Source organism: Macaca nemestrina (genome assembly GCF_043159975.1).
Source record: "Macaca nemestrina isolate mMacNem1 chromosome 11 unlocalized genomic scaffold, mMacNem.hap1 SUPER_11_unloc_3, whole genome shotgun sequence".
In the NCBI taxonomy this organism is placed as follows: domain Eukaryota; kingdom Metazoa; phylum Chordata; class Mammalia; order Primates; family Cercopithecidae; genus Macaca; species Macaca nemestrina.
This window is the reverse complement of record NW_027257574.1, coordinates 252,836-270,786: the sequence shown is the minus strand read 5'-3', so window position 1 is coordinate 270,786 and position 17,951 is coordinate 252,836. Positions and strand designations below refer to the sequence as shown.

Genomic DNA, 17,951 nt, shown 5'->3' with positions numbered 1-17,951 from the left:
GGGGGCAGGGCTCTCCAGGGCATGAGTGGGTAAACGGACGGGCTTCCAGGATGAGTCCCTGTGACTTGGCCTGGTTTACATCTGTCCAATACAAATCCACAGTTTCTTACTCTAGAAGCTTCTGCCGGGGCTGATGGACTGGCCTGGGGAGAGAGGGTGCCCTCAGAGCCTCAGGGTGCCATCTGGTTTAGGCAGAGCAATTAGTCACCTAGATCTAGGATTTATGGCACTACAGGGGACTCATCACACTCGGAGCAGCAGCCATCTGCATTCTAGACTTGGTTCTAGGCGAAGTACTTTGGAGTCTGTTGGTACCCTGTGTTCTGTTTATCTGTAAAACCAGTTAGAGTTATAACTAGTTACAACCTATGATTAAAATTTTGCTACAGAATATGGCAGTTGTGGTGGAGCCTGGCCAGAGACCCCCCTCTCGTACGCTGCCGCGTGCTGGAGTTGCAGGCGTTGACTGCATCGGCTGCCCCTCCTGGCGTGTCTATGTTCTTGACACCGGTGCCCATCGAGGCGCGGCCTGTGGGACTCGTGCAGCCATTTGTCTCTGTGTTCCTCTGAGGTTCCGCAGACTTCACGGTCCCGTGGCAGAGCGTAGAGTATCTGCTTGCATCCTGATCTCCCCAAACCCCAGGACAGGCCAAGAGTTCCTTACACACAACCGCAGAGCGCAGAGGGCCCCGTGGTGTGGATTTGCGGTGACACAGCCTTTCCCCAGTTCGGCCTTCGTCTCCAGAGTTGGCTTTAGGGTGATAGAAACTTCACCTGAACCCTGAAGCTTTGGTGCTAGGAATTCGGTGACCGGCACTGATGATACCTCGTTTCTCTGCATTTGTAGCAATAGTTGTTAACATGACCACGAGATGTACAGAGGAAGGAAAAAGGAGGTTTTCTTTTCCGAGTAACACTCTGTGCTTTGGGAAATGTCTCGGGGGAGCTGTAAGCACGTGCCCCTCAGGAGGGGAGGAGGCCGCGGCGTTACACGTTCCGGGGTTTGTTGGCTGTGTGTGATCATCGGGCTCATGGAATGTTGGAACGTTTACAGGGAAAGTGGGGTTTGTTCATCTGGTTCGTGCAATGTCTGAACACTTATAGGGAAAGTCTAGCACACATGCAGTGAGTTAACCTGTAACATCCATGTTCACCTTGGGGCAGGCGTAACATTTGAAATGAGGTGGACTGGGCGTGTCATGTACAAAGGTGAGCTGTTGGGCGCAGACGTTTATGCGCAGCCTCAGTCAGAGCCAGGACTGGCTCAGGGTCTGCAGCTTGTGGCGGGAAGGGACATTCACGAGGCCATTCTGTCCAGTTGGGGCTGCCGGCAGGGTCCCAGCGTGGGGCTTCTGATTGTGGAGGAGACTTCATGCTGGTTAACAGACTGTACAGGAGTAGTGCCGTGGAGCTTTGGGGTCCACCTTCCCTATGATGCCGGTTACATTTCTCTCCGGACCTCATCGTAGCCACAGAGAGTGCACCTCGTTTGACAGCAGGGGGTGCCATGTTGATATAGTAATTTATTGTATTAACCTTTTTATTACTATTTTAATAACTTTTTTTCTTTTTAAAGAGATAGAGTGTTGCTGTGTTACTCAAGCTAGACTTCAACTCGTGGCCTCAAGCAATCCTCCCACCTCGGCCTCCCAAAGTGCTGGGCTTATATACATGAGGCAGTGCACCCAGCCTACAGCCATGTTTTTAAAACTCAGCACTTTAAAAATCCTACTCCTTTCACCCCCTCAATCACGCTGGTTAGCCTTGTGCAAACCTGGGGTGTCAAGATCTTGGCCTCCCTTTTATTTTACCCTTCGACCTCAAGTTCTGATGAGAACAGCAGTTACAAAATGGGCATTAGGTGATTCTTCCGTTACTAAAGCCAGAATTCTCACCAGTTAGAGATGTTTGTCCCCAGGATCCCAGAAAGCTGTTTTGAATCAAGCTTGGAGCAAGTAAGTAAGGAACTAAACTTTTGGTCCTCTGCTTAGCACCTGGGGAATGGGTTAGTTGCTGATACCCTTTGATCTGTGCTCACGTGCTGCATCTCGTCACGGGAAGCAGAGTCGCCCTGTGGAATAAAGTCCGGCTCACGGTGGCACGTCGAGACGCTCGGGGATGTCAGTCCCTTATACAGCGGCAGACTTGGAGACTCAGCATCGCGTGCAGAGCCCGGGCAACCGGAGTGCATCCACCTTAGAGACCACACGGCCGGTCGGCAAGGTGGATGTCCGGGCATATGGCCCTAACAGGCCCGCTGCAAGGTGAATTAGGAATTCGTTAGCAAAGAAATCAAACTCGCCTGTGGGTCCTAGCTACTTGGAAGGCTGAGGCGGGAGGATTGCTTGAGGCAGAAGGTCAAGGCCGCGATAAGCCATGATTGTAATACTGCACTCTGGCCTGGGTGACACAGGAGACTCCGACTCAAAAAAAAAAAAAAAAAAAAATTGCCAAACCTTACTCTTCATAGCAGGAGGGATAATTTATCAAAGTAACTGCCACAAAATCTTAGATGATGTAATTTCAGTGGCTAAGTGAGCTGTCCAGGCCACGTGGCTGGCTCACAACTCATGAATGTGAACAGCAGGTGGTCTGCATTCTGGGTGAGTGTGACTGTGCCACTGCAGTTTTGTTCCCATGTCTTGATGAGCATAAACGGTTCCTGACGAGGGTAGGTAAGGATGCTGTGACCTGAGACTCTGTAATATTGTTGCTTGAGGAACCAAGCAGTTTTTCTCTCTTGCAAACCTGTCAGGGAGGATGTTCCAGGCTAGTGACTGCTCCATGAGGTATTTAGGGATCCAGGTTCCTTACCGACCCCTGCTCTGCGTTCCCAGGGACACGGCTGTCCTTGTGGTTGGGAATGGGTGATTGCCATGCTGGTGGGGGAGGCTTAAGGTGAGAGTGGCCGTGGTTTACCTAATCTACATAATGGCAGGGAGCCTGGGAGTAAAGTGTAGCCATGGCCTGGAGGATGGATGATGGATGTTGGTGAACCACTGGCTGCACTCACCGCAGCTGGCCCAGGGATGGGGAAGCATGGCTGAGTATGCCGTTCAACGGTACCTGGTTCTTTCAGATTTGACTTCCTTACGGATTTTCTGCTGTAAAGAGGAGAGAGCCTGTGGTTCTAGGCCAAGCATCTCACTCATCTCATAACATCTTGTATCTCTTAGCCAACACTTATGTCAAGTTTTAGAAGTCCTATCAAACTGGCAAGCATTTCTCAGTTTGGTTTAACTATTGGATTTGATATCTGTGTCTGCATCTCTATTTTACATCTATGTGGTTATTTGACGCTCTGTAGTACATTTGGAATAGGTTCTATTTGGTGGAAGTTACTTTCAACAAACCCTTGCTGCTACTTGAATTTTCAAGGTTGCAAGTAGAAAGGAGAGAATAAAAACCACATCTTCTCTAGTTTTATAATGTGTTGTTCCTCAAATCACACCAGAAGTACAAATATTACAAATTACAAAAGCAGCCAGAATCAAGGTTAAGAGATTTCTGGGTGATTCTGGCTAATCAGCAGTATTTGCTGAGGTGTGTGTAGCAGAGCTACACGCCAAGAAGCCCGGGAGCGGGGAGAGTTGGGAGGCCAGACTGTGACTTCAGAGGTGCTGTTGCCTCAGGAAGAGAAGCTAGATGCAGGGAGGATAAATGGCCACAGGTGTGACCACCACCGTTCTTGTGGCGGTACAGAGGCCTTGGTACAGGGGCCTTTGTGAGCTGAGTTAAAAATAGAGATTGAGAGAGTGCAATGCATTCTTAGCTTTTAAAATAAAATGCTAATAGAGAATGTTTTGTTGGTAAGAATGTAAAATGTTACGTCTTTGTTTAGAATTTAAGGATAATAATTTGCTTCTGAGATCTTTGTGACTGAGATTTGAAATTTTTTTTTTTTATTTATTTTTTTTTTTTGAGATGGAGTCTGGCTCTGTCACCCAGGCTGGAGTGCAGTGGCCAGATCTCTCAGCTCACTGCAAGCTCCGCCTCCCGGGTTTACGCCATTCTCCTGCCTCAGCCTCCGGAGTAGCTGGGACTACAGGCGCCCGCCACCTCGCACAGCTAGTTTTCTTTTTTTGTATTTTTTAGTAGAGACGGGGTTTCACCGTGTTAGCCAGGATGGTCTCGATCTCCTGACCTCGTGATCCGCCCGTCTCGGCCTCCCAAAGTGCTGGGATTACAAGCTTGAGCCACCGCGCCCGGCCTTTGAAATATTAACTATGGTTTTTTCATCCATGTTTTATACATATGCATGTGTATACATATACGTAAGGTATATATAAAAAAATAAGCGTTGTAATCCCAGCACTTTGGGAGGCTGAGGCGGGCGGATCACGAGGTCAGGAGATCGAGACCATCCTGGCTAACACGGTGAAACCCCGTCTCTACTAAAAATACAGAAAGAAATTAGCCGGGCGTGGTGGCGGGCGCCTGTAGTCCCAGCTACTCCGGAGACTGAGGCAGGAGAATGGCGTGAACCCGGGAGGCGGAGCTTGCAGTGAGCCGAGATCGTGCCACTGCACTCCAGTCTGGGCGACAGAGCGAGACTCCGTCTCAAAAAAAAAAAAAAAATAAGCGTGTCCGTATTCACATTTACATACACTTGCATAATGTGTATACTTCTAGTCACACATAGGTCTAAGCGACTATGACTTGACTTGATAACCATGAGAGGGTAATTAAATAATTTACCTGCTCTTAGCCTTGCTTTTATATGTGAGCGGGGACCCTGCGAAATGAGCCTCCCGCGTTCCAGGCCTCACACAGCCCGTGCCAGGTTTTGGAAGCAGGAGTTTGTCTGCAGCCACTTCGGGAAGCACGTGGTTGCCAGGATTGCCTAGAGCTCCGGGTTATCTCCAGTCCCAGCCTCCCTGGGGTAGAAGCTGCCCTACCAGGGGCCTGGACATGGACGTTAGGGCCTGGAGCCAGGGACTGCTCCTGAAGCAGGGGGCTCCCCTCACGGCTGGGCATGAGAACCGAGGATAGGAGGCGGAACCAGCCTCGGGCCAGTGCATGGCCTCCCGGAAGTGCTTGCGGGAAGCCCCAGTCCCCCTTTGCTGATCCCACAGCCAGCACCAAACTCTGTGAGATCCCCTTGGCCCACCCCTCAGGTTCCTAAAATGATTAGGGTTTCCTGAGCTGTGAATTTTTAGGTGTAGGCTAAAAAGCCCTGGGACAGACTCACAGGGTTCTTTATGTAGAAATGATGAGTGTGCTGGTGACTCAGAGCAGGCACTGCACCCTCACTCCAGGGTCCTTTGTGCCAGGTGGAAATGAGCGTGTGGGTCACCCAGAGTCCCTGCATCCTCACTCCAGGCACTGCTCTTTGGTTTCTTAATTAAAAGCCTAAAAGCCTTGATAATGAAAATGCATTCTCCCCAGAGAATAGAGTTTCTGGTTACAGAGGCTCACCTGTAAATGCGGTGCCAGGTCCTGCTTCCTGCCCACGGCCAAAGCAGGTACTTCATTTGGGAGGTGACCCAGGGGGACATCTGAGAGGCCTGCCAGTCCCCGAGGGATGAATCCACTGGCCTTCACACTCGTCTCCGGCCTCCATCAGCTCCTTTCTACCTGTAAACTGCCTGCTTTGACGTTGCCATCATTGGAGATATGTTAGGGACTTAGTATGGGTTGACTCCCATAGGACCAGCAGATTGTGGAAAGGTGGGAACCAGGGCTGGGAGGGTGGTGACCACGGCCAAAATAAGAACCGTGGTGGGCTGGGAGGTCCATCTTCTGTCTAAAGTGTTTTTAATAATAAAAAAACATAGTGTCTCAGGAGCATGAGAGGGCAGGCCATAGAAGCGGAGAACATACCTGTAAAACACTCATCTGATAAAGGCTGTTATCCAAACCGTGCAAGGAACTCTCAAAACTCAACAGGAAAATGAATGACCTGATTAAAAACGGACCAAAGACCTGGACAGATACCCCAACAAAGAAGATACACAGATGGCAAATCTACACGTGAACAGATGGCCCGAGTCTTATGTCATAGGGTGAGACGTCAGAGTACACCCATCAGCCTGACCAAAATGCAAACTCCGACACCACCACGTGCTGGTGGGTGTGTGGGCATCAGGACCCTCACTCATCACTGGGGGAAGTGGGGCAGCGGCTGTGCGAGGCAGCGTGGTGGTTTTCCTTGGAACTAAGCTCTCCGACCACAGGAGCAATCACAGTCCTGGACGTTTTCTCAGAGGAGCTGAAAGTTTACTTCCATGTGGAAATGTGCACACAGACGTTGCCAGCAGCTTTATAGTTGCTAAAACTAGAAAGCAACCAAGATGCCCTTCAGTAGGTGAATGGATAAACTGTGGTATGTCAGATACTGGGATATTATTCAGCACTGAAAAGAACTGGACCCCTAAGCCATGAAAAGACACGGAAGGATCTTAAACACATGTTGCTAAGTGAATCTCCAATCTGGACAGGCTGCGCTATCTGAGTCCAACCACAGCACAGTCTGTGAAAGGCAAAGCTGTGGAGACAGTCAGTCAGTGGCTGCCAGGGGTTGGGGAAGGGAGAGATGAATGGGAGGAGCATAGGGGATGTGTAGGGTGGGAAACAACTCCAGGTGGGGCTTTCATGGGGGATCCATGCCGTTCCACGTCTGTGGAACCCACAGAGTGAGCAGCAGCAGGCCGAGTCCTCGTGTGAGCTGTGGACTGTGGGTGGTGGTACCATGTTGATGCGGGTCTGTCGGTCGTACAGACACGCTGGTCCGGCGAGGGCAGGAGAATGATGGAGGCTGTGCCTGTGCTGGGAAAGGAGATATGTGAGGACTCTGTACTTTCTTCTTGATTTTGCTATGAACCAAAAATTGCTTTTAAAAACGTCTATTGAAAAGGCAAACAAAAGAGTACTGGCCAGACAGTATCTGTGTGAGGGTGTGGCCTGTGTTCTACGTTCAGAATTTCCCTGTTAGAATACACATATCTAAATTATTCAAAGTTAAACCTTTGCATTAAGTAACTCGCTACCAAGTTACAGTATCAGCTTGAGCGCTGCCAGGATGGCCAGGATCCTGTATCCTGACGAGCTTCTCCCCTGACAGGTGCAGTTGACATCCATGGCCACATCCCAGAAAGCAGTAGGGCTTGGAATCTCAGGAGTCAGGCTTTGTGGGACAGAGAGGAAGTGAGATCTGTAAGCACGTGGCTGAGGGCAGGCAAGGAGGAGCCCGTGGCAGGGAGCCCGCAGGGATGACTTTTTGATCAGTTGTCCTTATCGCTGAGGCCTTCTTAGACTTGGGGAGTTGGGAGTCCCCACTCTCGGGCGCCTCAGAAACCAAAGGCTGCTCGTAATCCTCGAGTTCCAGATGCCTCAGGGGAGGTACCTGGGTTGTTGGCTGCAGTTCCATTATTTGCTGCTCGGTGGGATTTGCCCGCAGCATTTCTGGTTGTTTTTAAGAGCTGATGTTTGAGCTGCTTAAAATCACATATGGATGTCAATTTATCTGTAAAAGTTAAGAATGGAATTTGAGTTCAAAGAGTTGTGAAAATGCTCAAGGTCGTGTACTAATGTATACATTACATTTGTGGAAATATTTAAAAGTCCAAGATTTATATTAAACACTTCTCTTGATTTTTGTAATATCTACCTGTAATTTTTCCATTTGATTAATAGATGTCAGAGGGCTTAAATTTTGAGTGCCTGAATTCACTGAAATTAAAACTTCTTACATCAAATGTAATTAAACTGAATGTAGCCAACAGTGCATGCTTTTATAAATATTGAGTAAAATATATATAAAAACACATATCCATCGACATGCAGATGGCGGCAACACATTAAACCATAAAAGTAGAAGTAGTATTCTTTGTTTTCTGAGAAGACAAATTTTTAAAAAGCCAAGGGGTCTTATAACTTTCTAGTCTCCAACGTATTTGCCCTAAAATGGAAGATTGACAGCAGTAGAAGAGGAGATCCTGGGCCAGTGCAGGCTCTGGGAGCAGCAGGGTGAGTGCTGGAAGGAGCTGGCTGAAGGCAGAGCAGGGAGGTGATCAGGGAGGCCAGGGTGGCCTCAGGGTACGCGGCTCAGTGATTGAAAAAAGGTTCACATTTCTTGGAGAGCCCTTGTCTCTGCCCACGGAAAACCCAAACTCCTTCCAACTGGGATGTGCATCTCATGTAAAAGTTGTTACTCCCAGAGAGAAAGCCAGTGGATGTAGAAATTTTTTGTATGCAGAAATTACTTCAAATTTGTTTCTAACCTTATCCTTTTCTTCCCCCGTCTTAATGTGTAGTGACTTTCTGCAGGTGACGCACACATCTTAGGAGAGCGCTGTATTTCAGTTGCTGTTGGCTCTGATGTGACTTTGTAGTGTCCGATGTTCTGGTTCTGAGGTTCTGCGCAGAACGTTGCTCCTCTCTGCTGAGCGTTGCTTGTTGAAGGCCCATGTGGAAATTTCCCTGTAAGCTCGTTGACCACAGCAGTCTTGGTTCAGAAATCTTTGGACCTCCTGAGACTTCACACAGCCTTCTAACCTTTCTAGCGTGACCTTTTCATTTTAGTGTTCCCCATTAATTCAGATGTTTTCCAGAAAGTAAGTAATCTGCTGAATGCAGGGTGGGGGTGCCCTCCGTTGGCTCTTGGGAGAAGCATCACTGTTTCTCCGGGTGGAGCTTCCCGCCCACCGTGGTGTGCTCCAAGACGCAGCAGGGTTCTTTGGCAGAAGTAACCGTCGAAGGCCCGCGTCTCCGTGGCAGGGTGACTGTGGGTGTGCGGCCTCGCGGCCATACCGGCCCCTCCCCATCAATGGCACCACGGAGAGGAGCAGGGGGAGGCCTGGGATCTGTCTCCAGAATCATAACTGTGCTTCCGAGACTGTGTCATCCGTGTGTAAGTAGACATGCAGAGAAAGTGTTGGAGATAAGCAAGAGACGGTGTCTGTCCCTAATGAGCTCAGGTGTGCCCTTGAGAGGGTCAGGTTTCTGTGCGGCTGATCCGGACTCAGCCTGGCTGTGTCAGTGCAGGTGACTGCTGGGCTTTGGCAAGGCTGCACCCACTGTCCGTCTGAATCGGCCCCCTTCCCAGGCTCACGGTGCTAGCTGGGCGCCCAGGTCTGATTTCCCATGAGGACGGAGGCCCTGTGTATGTGTCGGGGAAGGGGGAAGTGGGGGTCCTACTTTAGCCGTATCCAATGCCATGCGGGGTTAGCACTCAGGAAACATGTGCTATATGGGTCAGTGATTGAGTTCAGAAACCTAGAAAATTCAGCATTGCAGGCTTTGGGCATGACCCATCCAGCCTTGAGGCTCTTTCTTTCTCTGAATTTCCTTCCATGGCATCCTCCTCATCCCAGGGGCCCCTGTTCCCGTATGACTGTTGGAAGTTTCACAGCTTCCTCTGCTTCCCCTCCAGGGCCCTGATGTGGCTGGGGAAGCTAGTGACTGTGCAGACCCCACAGCCAGTAGATCGTTGGTGCCAACGCCTTTGGCCTGGGTTACCTGAGTCAAGGACTCCAGTACATGGCTGAGCTCACCCCAAATGCCAGGATCAGAAGGCCTTGGGTTGCAGAAAGGTTGGGGGTTGCATATAGAAGGACAACCTGCAAAGGAGAAGGGGAAATGGCTGTGCTAGATGGCAGCTAGAGGAGTCTGTGCAGAGCCTGTTACCCAGTGCAGACACAGAGCTGGCATGGGGTATGCGGTGACATAGCCGCCATGGAAGTGGGCAAAGTTACAGGCTTCGGACCCACATGGATGGTCTGGTCTAAAACGATCCTCTGTTTCCTTTAATCCTAGCAACTGCTGGCTTACGGGGTGGGGGAGTGAGATCTGTGGTGGCCGCGAGGAGAGACAGGGAGTTTAATTAAACCCCTCTTTCTGGGAGAGGGGAGTAGCCGTTTCTGTAGGACGGTGAGCATCATCATCTCAGGTAGCTCAGGCTGCTGTAATGAAACACCATTGCCTGAGTGGCTTGTTCTATCATAGCAGGGGTGTCATGTTAACTAGAAGTGTGCTTTTCTACTGGGCAGTAAGTAAATTAATGGTACATTTGCCAAGGACAGTGAGGTGTGATTTGATGAATCCAGTGGGGAAAAGGAGAAGGGGCTTGGCTGGGTGGGGACGTGTGTGTGGGAGCAGAATGGAGCAGCCATGCGTGCTGTTGGGATGGAGGGCCTGCGCCCGCATTTCCATGGGATCCGTCGATGTTTGTGGCATTAGACCTGAACCTCTGTCTCTACTTCTAACACCCGTATAGTGAGGAAGCCCCTGATGGGCCTGAGTTGTTACTTCCCATTGCCATCGCTGGGAAGTGCCCCGGACGCCTCTCCTGGCTGGTGACGGCCCCAGGCCTGGACACTGGGTTCGTCCTGAGCTCTGGGAGGGGCTTGGGCTCCATGCGCAGCAGGCACCTGCGCATCCCTTTGGACGTGAGATGTTGGCGCTCGGCTTGGAGGCCAGCGCGATCTGGGTGTGGTCAGGATCCAGCTCATCCTTTGGAGAGAGAGCACCTGCCCGGGGGCCCCTCTGAGGTGCATAGTCGTGCAGTGCCCTCACAGGATGCCCTGTCCTTCGAGAACTTCCCGCCATTCCCCTGGACCCTCAGGTAAGGGAGTCAAGTGTGGTGTGTGTGTCATGGGCGGGGTTGCTGAGGACACCACGCGCCGACTTGTGTGAAGACACGAGGCGCTGCGTGAGCTCGTTCCCAGGGGACCGTTGGCATCTGGGGGCCTGTGGGTGTCTTTCCACTGGCAGGAAATAATGGGTGGCCCATGTTACCTTTTGTGTCTTTTTTTTTTTTTTTTTTTTTTTGTCAAAAAGCCCTAATGCCAACGTCACTGTCCCGCTATTGGAACCACCCACCTCAGGCTCACTGGTCCTCTTGTTTCTGGGCTCCTGCAGTGTTGTGTTGGGATAACTGTGTTAACTTCGTTTGAATTTTCTTCCTATTCTTTTGGAATAAGTGTTGATAGTTTGTGCTGCTTGTTCACCCGAGGCGAGGGTGTCCTTTAGGCCTGGAGGAGCACAGCCCGTGTAGGGAGGTGCCGGACCTCTGCCTCTCATGTCGTCCGTAGCCCTCACCACACGTCTGCTCTTCGCTCCTCGTGCCCACGGCCGGGGTCACGGGCTGCTCGCTCTGCCGTTTGAGATCCTCGGAAAAGGTGGTGTTTACACTGAAGGGAGATTGGGGGTGTGCAGCTGATTTTAAATAGGAGGAAATGATGGTAACAGAATGAGCAATTCCTAGCACTTAGTCTCAGGCTTGAGAAATTGTGTTTTAGAAGCAAGGTATCCCCAACTCCGGTTTTCTTCAAATTAAATCTTTTAAAGAGTCCACAAATATAAATAGTTAAAGCCTAAAACTATGCAAGAGAGGGCCTAGAGCCCAAGCCACTGCCAACTCTGACTCCAAGACACCTCAGAAACTTGGTCCTCCTCCTCAGAGAACCCCCCTTCTGCTCCTCCCTCCACACTGCTCCCTCCACACTCCTCTTCCGCCCCCTCCTCTTCCGCCCCCTCCCCTTCCGCCCCTTCCACTTCTTCCTTCCCCTTCCCTTCTTCCTTCCTCCCCTTCCTCCTCCCTCTTCTTCCTCCTCCCTCTTCTTCCTCTTCCCTTCTCTTCCTCTTCCCTTCGTCTTCTTCCCTTCTCTTCGTCTTCTTCCCCTCCTCTTCCTCTTCTTCCCCCTCCCTCCTCTTCCTTCTCTTCCCCCTCCCTCCTCTTCCCCCTCCCTCCTCTTCCCCCTCTTCCCCCTCCCTCCTCTTCCCCCTCTTCCCCCTCCCTCCTCTTCCCCCTCTTCCCCCTCCCTCCTCTTCCCCCTCTTCCCCCTCCCTCCTCTTCCTCCTCTTCCTCCTCTTCCCCCTCTTCCCCCTCCCTCCTCTTCCTCCTCTTCCCCCTCCCTCCTCTTCCTCCTCTTCCCCCCTCCCTCCTCTTCCCCCTCTTCCCCCTCTTCCCCCTCCCTCCTCTTCCCCCTCTTCCCCCTCTTCCCCCTCCCTCCTCTTCCCCCTCCCTCCTCTTCCTCCTCTTCCCCCTCCCTCCTCTTCCTCCTCTTCCTCCTCCCTCCTCTTCCTCCTCTTCCTCCTCTTCCCCCTCCCTCCTCTTCCTCCTCTTCCCCCTCTTCCCCCTCCCTCCTCTTCCTCCTCTTCCCCCTCCCTCCTCTTCCTCCTCTTCCCCCTCCCTCCTCTTCCTCCTCTTCCCCCTCCCTGTCCTTGGGCAACCTCCATGGAACTCTGGTTGAAAGTCACTGGGTCTGTGGGGCCGCCCATTTGATAGACGAGCACGCTGAGGATCAGACACAAGTGACTGACTCAGAACAGCACAGAGGCTGATCCAGCTTGCATGCCGTCTCCTGCCTCCCGTAACACCGGGTTGTCCCTAATGGAAGAGAATCAATGATGCTGCTTCACTGATCTCCAGGGAAAACAGGTTGATAACAGGTTATAAACATGAGAATGTTTTGGAAAAGCCATCGTCCACTTGTCAGCTCCATCTCTCCTGCCCGGAAGATGTAGGGAGAACATGCCTTCAGCCCACCCTCATCCCATAATAGGACAGAGGACAAAGGGGCAGAGACCCAAGTCCTGTCAGTGCCCTCAGGAAACCCCCTGTTTCCTCCTCTCGGTGGAAGTGGAAACCATCACGCTGGACTAGATTTTCCCGGGAAGCCCCTCCACCCCGAAAGCAAGGAATCTGGTTTGAGCACACACCATTCTTGGTGTCTTCACTTTCTGCAGCTGAACCCTGCATACGTGGCCCATTAATCTTGCTAGTCCAGTGTTACTGGGTCCTGGCAGTTTCTGTGGACTGATGGCAGGTGTTTACCATTGTGTTTAAAGAGGAGAATAGAACTTTATTGTGTCAAAATCAGATGATAACGATTGCCATGTGTTTCCTTGGGTTGGTTGGGGTGGGTGGTGGTCAACGCTTTTCCTGAGGGCTAAGTTCTTGTTTGAGACTGTCTCACTTTGTCGCCCAAGCTGGAGTGCAGTGGTGCGATCTTGGCTCACTGCAACCTCCGCCTCCTGAGTTCAAGCTGTTCTCCCTGCCTCAGCCTCCCAAGTAGCTGGGATTATAGGTGTGTGCCACCACACTTGGCTAATTACAAAAGTGTTTAATACAGGCTGGGTTTTGCCATATTGTCCAGGGTGGTCTCAAACTCCTTGCCTCAAGTGATCAGCCCACCTTGGCCTCCTAAAATGCTGGGATTACAGGCTTGAGCCACTGTGCCCGGCCTGATCCTGACGTCTTTTAAAGCTGCCTTCATGTACCAAAAGCCAGTCTATATTTGAAAATCAGTCTTGAAGAGCCTAGGAGGAGAGGGATAAGCTTCAGCTAGGTAAATAACTATTCATATGTTAAAAATATGGGCCAAAATCTACCCCAAAATTTTAACCCTTCTGCTTTGTGTTTTATATCCGTTTATGGTTATTCTTTCAGTATTAAGATTTTAAAAGATTCTTTTGATAATTATGGACAAATTACTATTAAAACTCAGCTGTATTTGTAACACTTCAAAGAACTAATTGGATGACATTATTTTTCCTGGAGACATTTTGGATTATGACATAATTAGTGTTTATCTCTTTGCCAGAAATCTTTTTTTTTCTTTTCCAGAACAGAAACCTGAAAAGAAAATTCCTTTGCATTAAGTGCTATTTCACTGTGTGACAATCAATTTTTGAAGGTGAGAACAAGATCTTCGTGTATTTTTGGGATAATTCTTGCTTAATAGTGAAAATGCTAAGTGTTAAAATTATGGAACAATTTGTTTCTTTGAAAATTACTATTTGCCTGCCCACCAGGTGGGAGCTGATGAGAACGTGGATGTAAAAATTAAATTGTATTTAGCTTGTATAAAAGAAGTTTTTAAAAAAGCTTTTTTGTTTGTTTGTTTTGTGCTACAGAAGTGGCTTCATTGTGGAAATGAGGTTATTGCAGGCACCTAGAATTTTATCTCCTTCACTTCTACAATGGGAAGCAGTTCTCCAACAAGCACAGGAATCTGACTTTCTGATATTGAGACTCCTAGGCATCAAGCCCCGTGGAAGGGTTGGTGATTACGTGAGCGTTGGCGTTGGCGTTGATGTGGGCACCCTCCAAGCCGGACGCAGGGAGCAGGGAAGGGCAGAACAGGCCCCTCAGGAGCCATGAGAAAATCAAGTGTTGGCAGCAGTGGTGAGGGTTGATGTCAGGGGCCAGGAGGAGGTGGCGAAGGGAGCATGTGCCTCAAGGCAGCCCTGGAACCCGCAGTCCCTGCAGTGAGGTCTGGTCTGCAGGGGATGTGGACGGCCACGTGGCGAGGCCCACAGACAGGCTGGACTTGGCTGCGTCAGAACTCTGGTGGACGTTGCAAACGGCCCCACAGGGTTGCAGTGCACATTCCTCGGACAGAGAGAAGACGCTTGGAACTGTTCTCGGCACGAAGCCAGCGCCCTGTGAACAGTGGCTCCTGCTGTCGTGACTGAGTGCCGTCCAACTGGGGGCAGTTGCTCTGCTCAGTTCACTTAATTGGGCCAGGAATGGGGTTGCCCTGCCTTCTACAAGCTTGACGCATTGAACGAGGACTCAGTTGATAAAGTACTCTGTAAATATGCTCTCCCGGCTAGAGTGAGCAAAGCCCAGGGAGTGAGTGGTTCTTCAGTATTAGCCAGGTGTTTGTGGTGGGGCCAGCTGTGCGGCTGCTAGAGCGAATGTGACCAGCAAGCCTCTGTCCCCCCGGAGGTGGCCAGCGTTCCTGTTACACGTGCCGTAGGCAGAAGGTGGGCACTGCTGGGAAACTTCCTCATGTTGCTGTTTCCTGATTGGAAATTCAAGGTTTCTGAGCATCCTACATCGAATTTGTACATTGCTGAGACTGTACACCTTTCAACACTTGTTTTTTCCTGCTTTTCGGATCCATACAACCTGGCATTTGGCCGTGGCTTCCAGGACAGGCTGGATGCAGAGTGAAGTCCTCTCCTCACTGTCAATCTTTGTACATGTCTTTTTGTATAAACTGTATTTATTGAGAGTCTCAATTAGGTTTTTACTTAACTTTAAATGACTTTTCAAATTGCCATGTACATAACTCTCCCAGTTACAATCGTGAGCTAACGTGGGTTTTTGGTTTTACTTTGATGAACTTTTAACATTTGCATGCTAAATGTGGGGGTGGAAGTCATTTATCTGCTTTTCATTTCCTTCTTGGTTATACTTAGTGACTTTCAGGTAAGGTGTGGAAAGCCTGGTACAGGGTGAATTGCAGGCTGCAGTGTGGCGTGGTGGAGGAGAGGCGGGGCTGCAGTGTGCACAGTGGATGAGAGTAAAGAGATTTCCATCCTCGAGGGAAACACACAAGAAACAATTTAAAAAACTGATCGTCTAGCTTGCATGAGGTCCAACAAATTCAGTTTGCAAAGTTTAACTTCCAAGTTAACTTAGTAACTTTTCCCCTAAGTCATTAATTTAGTAGCTTATGTTTAAACATATTTTTCACCTAAAGCAAGTCATAAATTCTAAAATGAATGACTAAACATGTAATAATATAGGCATACAGCACCTGAAGGGAAAACTGCCAGTATGCTAAAATATTGGATACAGATGCTTAAAAAATATAATGTAGCATTCTTACAATGCATGTGCTTTTAGCATGTAACTTGGTGAGTAGTTTTGAGCTATATTTGTAGGAGTGTGTATCTTGAATACTTTAGGACACCACTGCAGATGTGTGCGTGAGAGGTATAAATACTGAATGTTCTTTTCCCTTCCCTTAAATGAAAAACATTAGCTCCCTTCATTTTTATTTTTATTTCTTGAAGTGGACTCTCGCTCTTGTTGCCCATGCTGGAGTGCAGTGGCGCAATCTCGGCCCACTGCAACTTCCGCCTCCTGGGTTGAAGTGATTCTCCTGCCTCAGCCTCCCCAGTAGCTGGGATTGCAGGCACCCAACACCATGCCCCGCTAATTTTTGTATTTTTATTAGAGATGGGGTTTTCCCATATTGGCCAGGCTGGTCTCAAACTCCTGACCTGAGGTGATTTGCCCACCTTGACCTCCCAAAGTGCTGGGATTACAGGCGTGAGCCACCTCGCCCGGCCAGCTCCCTTCTATAATGATTTATACAGTTGTTTTTGCTTTTTGTTTTTTTGAGACGGTGTCTTACTCTGTCACCCAAGCTGCAGTGCAGTGATGCAAATCTTGGCTGACTGCAGCCTTCACCTCCTGGGCTCAGGTGATCCTCCCACCTCAGCTTCCTGAGTAGCTGGGACTAGACACATGTCACTACGCCCAGCTACTTTTTTTTTTTTGGATATTTTTAATAGAGACAAGGTTTTGCCATGTTTTCCAGGCTGGTCTCGAGCTCCTGGGCTCAAGCAATCTCCTGGCCTCAACCTCCAAAACTGCTGGGATTATAGGCGTGAGCACCACATCTGGCCCATTTTTTTTCCTTCCAGGATTAGGAGTCGACTTTCAGAAAACCCTTCAACTTTGCCAGCTTAATTTTCCATAAAAATATTCCTCTAGGATAAAAGCAAGACACAAACAAAGAAGTATGTGTGGACTGCGGTTAAAAATTTTCAACACAACATAGCTTAGGAAGGTTGACATTGACAAAGAGCATGAGGCCCGTTCAGTGCCTTCTAGGCAGTGGGAATGGCGGTCTGTGGGTGTGTGGCGTCCTAACGTGTGTGGCGTCCTGAGACGTGATCGTGGTGGTCACGCTTTTACAGAGGGCTTCCTGGGAGTACCAGAGGCTGTTCTTCTGCAGTCGGCCAGCCAGGCAGCAGCTGCCAGAGAAGGAACAAGCAGTAAAAGACAGATGAACACGGTGTTATTGTGGCTGAGACGTTAAAACCAGGCTCACTTTGTTCTTACCGTTTTAAAAAACTTATAATGAAGTCCTTAAATATGTTCAGGATTTCAAAGCAGTTGTGGGTGTGTCTGTGTCTCTAGCTCGTGTTTGGGTGCTTCCTGCGAAGAGAGCTCAGAGACGCCACCTTTCCTTGATGAGGTGACAGGGCCTGGAGAGGTGTGAACCCCGTGGTGGGGGGATGACTGACCTGGGGTGAGTCTGGGTCAGTGTGGGGATCCACCCCCACTCCGCGTTCCTGTAGGCAATCCACAGTTCTAAGTCTTTATGATATGGGTAAAATGAACCTGGAAGAGGGGTTATTTTTTAAGAAGTAAGTGCCATGTTCTTTTTTCCTCATACTTTTCCGTGTTTAAGCAGCATTGAAGGATAAGACACTAGTAGCATGTTGTTTTGGAAGCAATGTTGTTGGTTATATTTCGTTGAATCTGACCCTAAGGTTGCCTGGTAACAGAAGTTTTCCTTTAACAACATGGGACTCTGTTGAATCTGTTGCCCCATTGGCTGAGCCGCCTGAAATCAGTGCAGTAGCAGCTGAAGAGGCCTCTTCCCCTTGGAGGAAGCCGCTGGATTGGCAGGAGGCACCGCCCTTGATTGAGGCAGGTTTGCAGGGACCCCACGCGGCACCTGCAGCTCTCTCCTGCCCCCTGCTGGTTGGCCAAGCAGCCTCGCGACAGTGTGCTCAGTGTGAATGTTCACTGGGGCAGGCCAAGGCTTTTGTTCCAGAAACACTGACTTCAGAAACGGCCGGCCGTGTGTGTTGAGCATGGGAAGAATTATGTGTGTCTTAAACCTCTTGAAGAACGCAAGTTGATGTCTCAAATGCATCTCGAAGGCTAATGACTTTGCTATGGTCAAATACCGGGTCAATTTAGATATCCCTGATCTCTGCAGAGGTTTGATCAGGTAGCCCAGGAGCAGTTAAACACAAACGCTGACTGGAAACCCTGGCACAGAGAGGCGCTGGAAACAGCAAGCTGCTATTAACATCATAGTGAGACGCAGTCGCCTGATCTCTTAGGGGTGTCAGCTTCTTTTGCTTCTAGACTTCCATCTGCGTTACAATACAGTTTTGTTCAGTTTATCCCCATTACTCTGCTGTCTTCGCTGTTAAAGTCTCAGCCAGCACTTAGCTCTGACACTGCA

General features: G+C 49.7%; 1 long non-coding RNA gene across 4 annotated transcripts in view; it reads left to right on the top strand.

The window, feature by feature from the left end:
• The window catches only part of LOC139361154 (uncharacterized), a 98,272-nt gene that overhangs the window by 57,398 nt on the left and 22,923 nt on the right, over positions 1-17,951 (top strand). For 2 of the 4 annotated variants that reach the window (XR_011618694.1, XR_011618693.1), the window contains 2 exons: positions 13,571-13,640; positions 13,861-15,914. This is a non-coding gene — a long non-coding RNA (uncharacterized lncRNA). Of the gene's footprint in view, positions 1-13,570; positions 13,641-13,860; positions 15,919-17,951 lie in introns of those variants that run through there. The other 2 variants (XR_011618692.1, XR_011618691.1) reach the window with 2 other exon arrangements.